This window comes from Bubalus kerabau, chromosome 4 (assembly GCF_029407905.1).
Source record: "Bubalus kerabau isolate K-KA32 ecotype Philippines breed swamp buffalo chromosome 4, PCC_UOA_SB_1v2, whole genome shotgun sequence".
Classification (NCBI taxonomy): domain Eukaryota; kingdom Metazoa; phylum Chordata; class Mammalia; order Artiodactyla; family Bovidae; genus Bubalus; species Bubalus kerabau.
In genome coordinates, this window is record NC_073627.1 from 42763762 (window position 1) to 42775734 (window position 11973).

The following is an 11973-nucleotide window of genomic DNA, read 5'->3' on the forward strand; positions in this document are numbered from 1 at the left end:
CTGGGCTGTGGGCACACGAGCCCTTTGTTCTGTTACATTTGCCCATGAGCCTGCAGCATGGAAAATGTGCCCAGTGTGGGTATGGGTGTGTGTGTGGGTGGTGAGTGTGCCCTCAAAGCACAATTCCCTAGGAAGCCAGGACCTTCTCCCCTCCCCAGCCTGTCACCCCACCCCTACCTCACACACCTGCTGGAATCTGCACAGAGCTGGAGGAGACAAGCAGGTGTTTTAAATCTGCTTTGATGGAAACTTCTATTTGCAGTCAAAATGAATACCCTGGAGGAAGCATGAGGAAGGGATTTTGAGAAGCTGTGGTGCCTCTTGCACCCCAGTGCTATGCCAGAAGTTCCTATTCCCAGGGTTGGCCCAGGTACACGTGGTTCCCCTGTACTAATGATTAGATGGGCCCACTGCAGGCAGAGGATGTGTGGAAATTGCGAAAGTTCCCCCCTTCCTGCTTTATGTGCTGCCCGATACCAGCCTGGAGCCCTGAAAACAGTTGGATTTCCGAGGCCTCGGGCATAGCTGAATGGCCTCCCCCACCAGCCTACCCACCTTGCCCCATTGTTGGAGGGTCCCTCCCTGGATAGCTGAGCAGGGCTGGTCAGCTAGAAGCTGGGCCTTGCCAGGGTTTCTCCTTCTGAATTATTGATCTGCTGCCTGGCTGTGGACATGAATAATTCATCAGGGAGGAAGCATGAGGATGGCAAATCCGAGGCATCCGGGCTCCTCCCCGCCTCCAGCTCAGGGTTTACTCCACTCTGCTTAATGGGCTTCCAGGGAGGCCCTGCTGATTCTCCCGGTTCTCCTCCTGCTGGATGCTGGATGAGCTGTTTGGGGTGGCGGGGGTAGTCGGAGCACAAGAGTGTGGGAACCCTGGATGTGGGTGCAGGTGAGCAGGGCTGGCAACATGGGGCAAGGGGGCAATATCAAAAGAATGACTCAGAACCCCTCCAGGAGTTTCCCTTCTGAACTTTTCCAAAGCACAGTCTCAGGGGCTTCAAAGCCTCCAGGGAGAGGCAGAGGGGTTGCGGGTGTTGGAGTCTGCTCGTCCCCTGGCGCTGTGGCTCTGGCATTAAATTCTGTTCGATGGTCCCACTTAACATGTAGTTATTTATTTTTAAAATTAATTTATTTTAATTGGAGGATAATTACAATACTGTGATGGTTTTGCCATACATCGACATGAAATCAGCCACAGGTGCCCTAAACACATATTTATTAAGGGTAATGTCTGTGTACAGTCTCAGGCCAGACTCAGGTGTACAAGAAATGTTTGCTTGTTTTTTCTTTATATCTGACTTCATCTCTTTGTCTCCATTCTGCCTAGTGGCAGAAACTTAAGCCCAGTCATTTCAGAGCTCCTTCCACTTTCCCTGGAGACCAGCATGCTGGGGTGTCCAGGACACAAGTGGCCACAGTCTGGTCCTCGGGGGCATCACAAGGCACCCCCATTCTGTCACCCTCAGCTGCAGATGGCTGCTGAGTCAACTTTCAACGTGCCGAAAGTATTTACTATCTGGTCTCTTACAGAAAAAGTCTGTCATTCTCTGATTTAGAAGGATTTCTCCACGAGTTCTACTTATGATATCTGTACCCTGGGCCATAAGGAAAAGTGTCAAGTCTGACAGTAGATTGCAAATACTCTTTCAAAGCAGGAAACAAGCAACTTTGTACTCTTCAGCAATTGCTACTAAAAGCAAACTGCAAATAGTAAGAAGAAGAAGAATAGTGCTGGTCGTCTCAGCTCTTTGCAGGCCATGCAGACTCTGTTGCAACTCCTTAGCTCTGTTGTTGTAGCACAAAGGAGCTATAGACAATACACAAAGGAGTATAACTGTGCTCCAATAAAACTTTATTTATAATAACATGGGGAGGGACAGTGATTGGCCCGTAGGTTGTAGTTTGCTAACCCTACTCTAAATCCGCTCAATGTACTAGTTTCTGTGGCAGTCTAGCTTTTCACTGAACTCATTTTCCTTTGGATCTTGGGCACCTAGCTATATTTCCCAGATTCCCTTGCTGTTGGATGTGGCCATGTGACTAGGTTTTGGCCAAGTAAACATGGATGGATGTGACATGACATGCTTCATTTCCAGGCCTGGCCCTTAAAAACACACTGGATGTCAACTCCCAGAACAACTTTGGAAGCTGGTCATTGAAGACAGCAGAGATGTGGCCCCTGGGTCCCTGGATTACTACATGGAGCAGAGCATCCCCTTCCCCAACCCCAAGCTACTGATTGGGTTTATGTGTATTATGCTACCTGAGATTTCAGGATTTATGTACCTAATTCAATTTCTTTCCTTTTTTGCTACCCATTTTACAGATGGGAAAATTGTTGTTAAGTTGCTAAGTCCATGTCTGACTCTTTTGCCACCCCATGGGCTATGGCTTGCCAGGCTCCTCTGTCCATGGGATTTCCCAGACAAGGATACTGGAGTGGATTTCCATTCCCTTCTCCAGGAGATCTTCCTGACCCAAGTATCAAACCCACGTCTCCTGCATTGCATTCTTGACTGCTGAGCCATTAAGGAAGCCCTGGGAAAATTAGATGAGCTAACTTAAGGTGTGGCATACCACGGGCTCCCCAGGGGGCACTAGTGGTAAAGAATCTGCCTGCTAGTGTAGGAGACGAAAGAGACAGCGATTCAGTCCCTCGGTCGGGAAGATCCCCTGGAGTAGGAAATGGCAACCCACTCGACTATTCTTTCCTGGAAAATTCCACAGACAGAGGAGCCTAGCAGGCTATATATAGTCCACGGGGTCACAAAGAGTCAGACATGACTGAGTATGCACGCACACTCCATGCTACTTACCAAGGTGTTGGCTGAGTGGTCTAAGAAATATCAGGTTAAAATTCATTCACTGAACAAACGTGTTGGCCTACTATGTGCCAGACACGGTGCTGAGTATACCATACTGAACAAAACCAACTAGATCTCGGCCCTCAAGGATTTTATAGTCTAGTATCTAGAGAGATTGAACAAATGAATACCTAATCAGGATCTATGACAGGAGGTAAGAAATGTCCATGAAAGTGTGTGATGGAGTTAACACAGATGATGGAATCGGGGAAGTTCTCCCTAATGAAATGGCATTTATGCTGAGTCCCGAAGGAGCTGCCCCGTGAGGAAGTGGGGAAGGTGTTGAGGCAGAGCCAGGCCAGTGGCCAGCACAGGCCAAGGTCCAGGTGGGAAAGTGCTGGGCTCATCACACCGCAATATCAGTAAGGCCAGCTGATACACCTGGCTCATGGCCCATTGGCGATTAATCCCTTATTGAAAGTAGATTAATGGTAGTGCTGGGGTTGACTGAGTGCTCATTTCTTACAATAAACACCATTTAAAGAAGTGCAGAAGGAAATGGCAATCCACTCCAGTATTCTTGCCTGGGAAATCCCATGGACAGAGCAGCCTGGTGGGCTCCAGTCCACGGGGTCACAAACAGTTGGGCACAACATAGTCATAAACAGCAACAGGAGCACTCAAAGAAGAAGGAATGAAAAGGCAGATCATCAGTAGCTAAACTGGAAACAAACATGGACTGTTATTCAGTCCAATGCCAAAGTTCTTACTGCAAACTCCCAAGTGCCAGGCCATGGGGTGGGAATCAGGGGCAGGGAGAGGAGGTAGGATACGCAATCCCCATGTCCAGGTTCTCTGGGGGTCTCTAGGGAGGTGTGGGCAGTCCATGACCACCCAACAGGGAGACAGGGAGGCAGAGGATGACTATGCTTCGGCCCAAAAAGGGGTCTTCACAGCAAAGGGCTCTGTTGTCAAACAGATCCAGGAAACAGTGAGTTAAATAAAGCTAAATACAGCTGCTTTATTGTCGGACTCTCAGAACTTTTACTCCACCGAAGTGCAACATGAATCTGTAAGAGAGGGTAGGGACATGGTATTTCCTAAATTTAACGCACTGCCAAGCTTTGAGATGTGTTTTCTTGCTAAAGTATTTTAGATTTGCTGAGCCAAGCATTTGTCTATGTTATTAAAGACTCTTTGTAAACACCATTTTTTAAGTGGCCGTATAATAGGTATAACCTGGAGAAGGTCATGGCAACCCACTCTAGTGTTCTTGCCTGGAGAATTCCATGGACAGAGGAGCCTGGCAGGCTACAGTCGATGGGGTCACAGAGAGTCAGACATGACTGAGTGACTACCACATAATAGTTATAAACCATCACGAATGTATTTACCTATCTTTTCTCCTGTTGCTGAGCATTTAGGTCTCCAGTTTTTCTCTCTCTGATTTTTTTTCTGCCTATAATTTAAAAACAGGGCTTAAGCACCAGGGGAGCAAATTCTGAAGGTGCATTAGGAGCAGCTCTGGCTACTGGGGGCTCACTGGGTTCCACTGCTCTCTGGAACCAGGGAGAAGAAAGAGCCGTGCCTAGGGTTGACTCATTACCATGGCAACCACAGGCTCAGGAAGAGGGAAGATGCTGGCAGGTGGGACCACACAAGGAAGCCCCAGTGACTGGGCCCATGGAGCCCCGAGGCCGGCCTGATCTGTTGGAGGACCCTCTGGGAATGATGGATGGGCCTCTAAACTGCTTTTACTTTCTTCACAGCTGCTGGAAGCACCAGGCTACCAGCCAGAAGACTCCTTCTCCACATGAATCTGCCTGCTGGGGCAAATTGGGAGGCAGAGGTCAGGAACTAGGGAAGTGGGTGGCTGAGGGTAGATGAGCCCACATTCCTGCCGTCTCATTGGATGGAGAATCTTCTACACATTTCCTAATCACTTTTGAATTCAGGGAAGTTTTAACAAGGATCCCCTTGTACACAGCTGCTTGTCACGGGAAGAGATTTCTGGGTGAGAGGAGAAGGTCTCCTTGGAACTCTCCCAGGAATGCAGTGGGCAGGAGGGCCATGGGATAAACATCACGGCCCAGAAGCGTCTGTCTGCTTGCCTGACTCTCAGGCCCCTCAGATGTGATCAACAACCTTCCTTCATGAGAACTTTCTGTGCTCCCCGGCCCATGCAATATTCATTCTTTAAGCTTTTTTCTTTTTTAAACATGAAAACTATCCAAGTACTAGACACCACGCTGATATCAGCAGTCACTATTGGGTGGGGAAGTGGCCCTGGAGTGGTGAGCCAGGCAGCCTTCAGTTTTTATGCCACATACTTCATATCCTTGGAATCTTCCAGCAAGCATTTATATCTGTATTACTTGAACAATTTATAAATTTAATTTAAAAAGTAGGAATGTATGACAGAGGAAAAAAATCTTTCCCATATTCCATTAGCTGAGGCAATCAATGTGAATATCTGAGCATACTTCTTCCAGGCTTTTAAAAAGGAATCTGTTTTTAATATACAGCAAGTCACTTTATAATAAAAGGGCTCATCTAAGTGCTCTTAGCACTGTAGCTGGACTCTACAGTGCTTTTAAGTAACAGGTCCCTTCAAGCCCACCTCTGCACACAAGCCAGTGTCAGAACCACAAAACAGGCGCCATAGGGGTGGGGTGGGGTGGGGTGGGTGCTGTCAGAGGTCCTGGAAGCCCTCAGGAGCTCTTCCCCTCCTTGGACTGACTGAGTGACCGGTTGGGTCTCCAGACGGGTTCCATTCATCATCCCTCAGCAGGGTCAGCAGCCCCTCCCCAGGGCTCACGTCTGACCTTTGCTTTGGAGTCAGTCCTTAGTCTGGGTCCTTGCCCTAGAACTGGGTACTTCCGTCTGGCTTTTGTGTGGAGTCTCCTCTCAGCCCTGCCTCGGGCCTCCTGGCTGGAACCTGCCCTCCCACGACCAACCCCAGCTGGAGGTAGATGCCCCCGGTACCTCCATCCCCCCCTGAGGTCGGAGCTCCCCGCTCTTTGCTGACCTCTCTAGGGACCTGTGGCTGCAGCATGCCATCCATGGAAGGGACAGTTTGGATGCTGTAGAGTCAACTGTGATGGGCTTAAACCCAGATGGAAAAAAAAAATGGGCCTCTGTGATTTTACCCTTCAAACCAGACCTCACAGTCCTCCCCAAACCCACCCACCTGCTGGGAAGTCCCAGGCCAGGCATCCTCTGGGTGGTTGGCCAGGAGAGACATTCTAGAGCCTGAAGCCATTCCCCGAAGACGGGGACACGCAGTTCCAGGCAGGGCCGGCTTGTTCTCCCCGGGGAACCAAGAGCGATGAACTCATGTTTTGATCACGGCCCGGGGGAGCCGCTCTGGTGCTGGGTGAACGGGCCGGAGGTAAACAGGCACCGAGGAGACCAGCTTCTGCTCCCTGTGCAGCTGGTCACGTATAAACACAGCACAGTGACGACAGGCTAGAAAGTGGGGAAATCTCTCACCAGCCACCTCTCCCTTCTGGGTGACTTTCCCTGGAGTGTGGAGTGGTTTTTCCTTCCTTAATTTCATTCTGATTGCAAAATTAATACACCTTCATTGTGGCACACTTGGAAAATGCACAAAGTGTATCAAACAAAAACAAAAACGTCTCCAAATTGCGTTCTCCAGCCACTCTTTCACCAGCTGCCTTTTTGGCATCACACTGGCCAGCAACTGAACTCCTCTTACTGACTTCTTTGTTTGCTGGTTTACTGTCTGTTCCTCTCCCACCACAATCTTAATTCTATCCTTTTTTTTTTTTAAACATATCTGCTCTTGGGTTTGGTTAGTTATGTGTCTAGAGAGTGTATACAAGTTGAATTGTACAGAAGCCCAAGAAAGAGTCTGTCTTAAGTCTGCCTTGCACTCAGTTAATGACCGAGGCCCAGGAGAGAGCTGGGCAGATGGTGTGTGCACGCTCAGTCAACTCCATGGACTGTAGCCCTCCAGGTCCCTCTGTGCATGGGATCGTCCAGGCAAGAATACTGGAGTGGGTTGCAATCTTCTCCTCTGAGAGCTCTTCCTGACCCATGGATTGAACCTGGGTCTCCTGCATTGGCAGGTGGATTCTTTACCACTGAGCCACCTGTGTTTTATTGGAAGTCTGACAAATGAATGAACCCAGAATGAGGTGTATGTTTTCACTCAGTTGTGATGACCCAGTTCATGCTATTTTGTATACTGATCTCTGCATGTTCTTCATGCCAGTTGGGGTGGCATGGGGGAGACAGTGGTGTGGCTCTGGGCCCAAACCTCTGCCCAGGGAGGATGGGGAACGACACAGAGAAAGTGGTCTAGGGATGGTGATGTCAGAGTCCTACATCTGCCCTGTGTGGGGACTACATCTCGTAACTCTTTGGGGTTGTCTGTACAAAAATCTGAGCACTTAGCTGAACTAGCTCAAGGCCTCAGAGCTGATCAGCAGTGGAGTTATACTTGGAACTGAAGCTACAATAATATAAGCTTCATCTTCTTTTTTTTAAATATCAAATCAGAAATACGGGTTTCATATTAAAAAGGCTTTTAATTAAAAGCAGCTCTGAAGCACATCCTTGTCATCTGCACACTGTTCCATCAAAAGCCTTAGTCTCTGCTGATAAGAACTGAATTCAACAAAGAGGTCTGGTTAGCTGATTAATTAACCGAGGCAGAGTTCTTACAAGCATTTAAATTGGGTGATCCTGGTCTCATTCAATGCAGAAAGATAAAGATTCTCTTGCTGTCAGATTGGTTTAATGTATGAATTTGCCTTTATCCATCTGAAAGGTAAAGCTCTATGTCTGTAAAGTATATTTGAGATAATTGTGAAAAAATTGTGGTTAAGGCAGGACATGGTAATAGTTCATCAGCTGTATATATTCATCACTTCAAATGAAATATGTCAATTGCACTTGCCAATTAAAAATAAACTAGCTCACTTTTCTGGGTCTTTGTTCTTTCAAAACCAAAAACTTTCTCTGAATGACTTTTGAGATGACTGTTGCAATTTGCAGTCACCCACCAGTAACAGCTTACAAGTGCGATCCAACAAGAGAACTAATTTAAAATCCAGCAAAGTGGGACTTCTTGGTGGTCCAGTGGTTAAGACTTCACCCTCCAATGTAGGGGGTGCAGGTTCCATCTCTGGTCTGGAAGCTAAGATCCCACATGTCTCGAGGCCAAGAAAACCAAAACATGAAACAGAGCAATATTGTAACAAATTCAATAAAGACTTTGAAAGACTTTGAAAATGGTCCGTGTAAAAAAATAATAAAATAAAATGCAGCACAGGTCTATCTGTCCCCCAAACCCAGCCTCTGTCCCAGCCGCCTCCTCTGATGTCGTCGGTCTTCTTTCTGGTCACTCACAGCCATCAGCACTTACCCAGCCAGAAGTGTATCTGGTTCAGATGGAACTTCACGGACCGAGTCATTTCAATGAGAGGTCTTCGGGTTCTCATCTCTGGATGGCCACTCCTGTTTCTGGGAGATCTGTTCCTAAAAGTTTCCTGCAGCTCAGACCCAACCTCAACAGTAGCCCCGATGGGTCCAACCACACCAAGGGCAGAGTCCCCTGGCTTAGGAGCCTCCTTGAGAAAGCCATACCCCAGGAGGCTGGAGTCCCCAGAGAGCCCTCTACCCCAGGACACATCCCTTGCTCAGAAGCATCCCCTGAGGGCAGATCAGGGGTGCGTGGAGGTGGGGGGTTTGGAGGGCGGGTGCTGAGCATCAGAGACTCATTCTCAGGAGATACCAGGTCCTGCAGGGAGCAAAAACCACCTCCCACAAGCCTTCTCCTTGCTTAAAGGAGGGATTCACCGATGTAGAAGAAAACCTTCGCTCTGAGGACATGGATATGTAACTGGAGAGCAAGAGACAAAAAAGTCACCCCCTTCATGGATGGCTCATAGAGGGCAGCTATACAGGGCACAGGTGAATTCAATCCATAGTAAATTGCAGATTTTCATTTTCACCAAAAGCTTCAGTCTCATTTTTTTTTAACTTTTTATTTTGAATTGGGGTATAGCCAATTAACAACGCTGTGTCAGTTTCAGGCGAACAGTGAAGGGACTCAGCCACACGTATACATGTATCCATCTCCCCCAAACTCCCCTCCCACCCAGGCTGCCACACAACATTGAGCAGAGTTCCATGTGCTATACAGTAGGTCTTTGTTGGTTATCCATTTAAAATATAGTAGTGTGTACATGTCCATCCCAAACTCCCTAACTATCCCTTCCCCCCATCAGTCTCATTCTTAATGCTAATTACCTGAGGAAAAATCATGAGATACCCCATTCCACTCTCAGAAGCTCTATTTTATTTATTTATTTGGCCACTCCATGCAGCATGTGGGCTCCTTGTTCCCTGACCAGGGATTGAACCCAAGCCCCCTGCAGTGGAAGCTAGGAGTCTTAACCACTGGGCCCCCAGGGAATTCTCCAGACGCTCACATTTCTTCTTGCCCTTAGCTGTCCTTATCAGAGTTAAAGATGCAATGGCACCCCATTCCAGTACTCCTGCCTGGAGAATCCCATGGACGGAGGAGCCTGGTAGGCTGCAGTCCATGGGATCACTAAGAGTCGGACACGACTGAGCAACTTCACTTTCACTTTTCTCTTTCATGCATTGGAGAAGGAAATGGCAGCTCACTCCAGTATTCTTACCTGGAGAATCCCAGGGACTGGGGAGCCTGGTGGCCTGCCGTCTATGGGGTCGCACAGAGTCGGACACAACTGAAGTGACTTAGCAGCAGCAGCAGCAGCCAGACCCCTGTGAATGGTCTCTCCTTCCCTATATCAGCAAAAGGGGGAACTAAGGAGGCATAAGAGGCCAGGTTTCTGGCCATTCATGCGAACACAAAAATCTCTTCTGTCAAGTCAGCTCTGCACCCCTGCCTCTGTTGATATACTTATGAGCATTACCTCTCAGTTTTAATTATGACATAACCGTGGCAGCAATCTCTATTTCCACTTAAAAATTTTATTTATTTCCTTGGCTGTGCTGGGTCTTTGTTGTGGCATACAGGATCTAGTTTCCTAACCTGGGATCAAACCCAAGCCCCCTGCATGGGGAGCATGGCGTCTTAGCTACTAGACCCTCAGGGAGGTCCCTCTAGCTCCAAGGAGTTGATCATTAGCTGGATTGACTGCAAGGCCATGTTGCTAAGCAAAAGTAGAGATGAGATTCAAACCCCCATCTTCTAACTCTAGGTTAATGCTCCCTCCTCCTTGGCTGGCTGCACCCCCAGAAGCCTAGTTATGCTTCTTCTCCATCCATCCTAGTCCCATCTAGGACTATCTAGGACTATCCTAGTCCCATCTGGGACTCCATCCTAGTCCCTCCTCTCCATCCATCTGGGTACCACCAAGTTCCAGGTCCAAGGCGAGGCCCCCTTTCTTCAGGAAATAAATACTGTGACTTAAAGCAAGACGCTTTTGCCTGATGTGAATATAGTTTTGCTTAGCTACATAATGTGCTTCTGGGCATTGAAAGTCAGCCCCAAAAGAGCTCTTTCAGGCAGCATCTGCTGAAGTCTGTGGCTAATTGACTGTCTGGGGAGGCTGATGCAGCTGTAGCGAAACGCTGATCTTCCAGTCTCATCACTCAGAGTGAGCTGTTGAGCTGGGATACCGTTTCCTCCATGTGTCAGCATTTTTGAAACAGCTGCTGATGACTCTGGTAAAGCCCAGTGGGAAGTGGGGACTCCCCGAAAGCAGCCTGTGACCTAAAGACATTCAGCCCCCAGGCCAGTGATCCCAGTCCTGCTGGAAGTCAGAAAGCAGAGGTTCTCAGCCCTGGCTGCAAGATGGACTCACCTAAAGAGCTTAACAAAATTTCCGATGTCTGGGCTCTACCCCAGTGCAATTGTACTGAAACTTCTTGGGGGCAGAAATGGAATGTGCTTGCATGCTCAGTTGCATCTGACTCTGCGAGCCCGTGGACTGTAGCCCGCCAGGCTCCTCTGTCCATGGGATTTCCCAGGCAAGAATACTGGAGTGTGTTGCCATTCCCTTCTCCAGGGGATCTTCTTGACCCATGTCTTTAGCATCTCCTGCATTGGTGGGTTGGAGAAGGCAATGGCACCCCACTCCAGTACTCTTGCCTGGAAAATCCCATGGACGGAGGAGCCTGGTAGGCTGCAGTCCATGGGGTCGCGAAGAGTCAGACACAACTGAGCGACTTCACTTTCACTTTTCACTTTCATGCGTTGGAGAAGGAAATGGCAACCCACTCCAGTGTTCTTGCCTGGAGAATCCCAGGGACGGGGGAGCCTGGTGGGCTGCCGTCTATGGGGTTGCACAGAGTCGGACATGACTGAAGCGACTTAGCAGCAGCAGCAGCAGCAGCAGCATTGGTGGGTGGCGGGCAGGGTCTTTACCACTAGTGCCACCTGTGAAGCCCTAGAAATGGAATATATATCAGTTCAGTTCAGTTCAGTCGCTCAGTCGTGTCCGACTCTTTGTGACCCCATGAATCGCAGCACGCCAGGCCTCCCTGTCCATCACCAACTGCCAGAGTTCACTCAAACTCATGTCCATCGAGTCGGTGATGCCATCCAGCCATCTCATCCTCTGTCGTCCCCTTCCCCTCCCAGCATCAAGGTCTTTTCCAATGAGTCAACTCTTCCCATGAGGTGGCCAAAGTCTTGGAGTTTCAGCTTCAGCATCAGTCCTTCCAATGAATACCCAGGACTGATCTCCTTCAGGATGGACTGGCTGGATCTCCTTGCAGTCCAAGGGACTCTCAAGAGTTCTCTCCAACACCACAGTTCAAAAGCATCAATTCTTCGGTGCTCAGCCTTCTTCACAGTCCAACTCTCACATCCATACATGACCACTGGAAAAACCATAGCCTTGACTAGATGGACCTTTGTTGGCAAAGTAATATCTCTGCTTTTCAATATGCTATCTAGTTGGTCATAACTTTCCTTCCAAGGAGTAAGCATCTTTTAATTTAATGGCTGCAATCACCATCTGTAGTGATTTTGGAGCCCCCAAAAATAAACTCTGACACTGTTTCCACTGTCTCCCCATCTATTTCCCATGAAGTGATGGGGCCAGATGCCATGATCTTAGTTTTCTGAATGTTGAGCTTTAAGCCAACTTTTTCACTCTCCTCTTTCACTTTCATCAAGAGGTTCTTTAGTTATTCTTCA

The 11973-nt window shown here is 48.4% G+C and overlaps 1 long non-coding RNA gene across 1 annotated transcript; it reads left to right on the top strand.

Annotated features, from left to right (window-relative positions):
• The first annotated feature begins 382 nt into the window (after nt 1-382).
• On the top strand, nt 383-2364 carry LOC129651365 (uncharacterized). Its single transcript, XR_008714102.1, has 2 exons — nt 383-892; nt 2100-2364. It is a non-coding gene; the product is annotated as an uncharacterized LOC129651365 (long non-coding RNA).
• The last annotated feature ends 9609 nt before the right edge of the window (nt 2365-11973 follow it).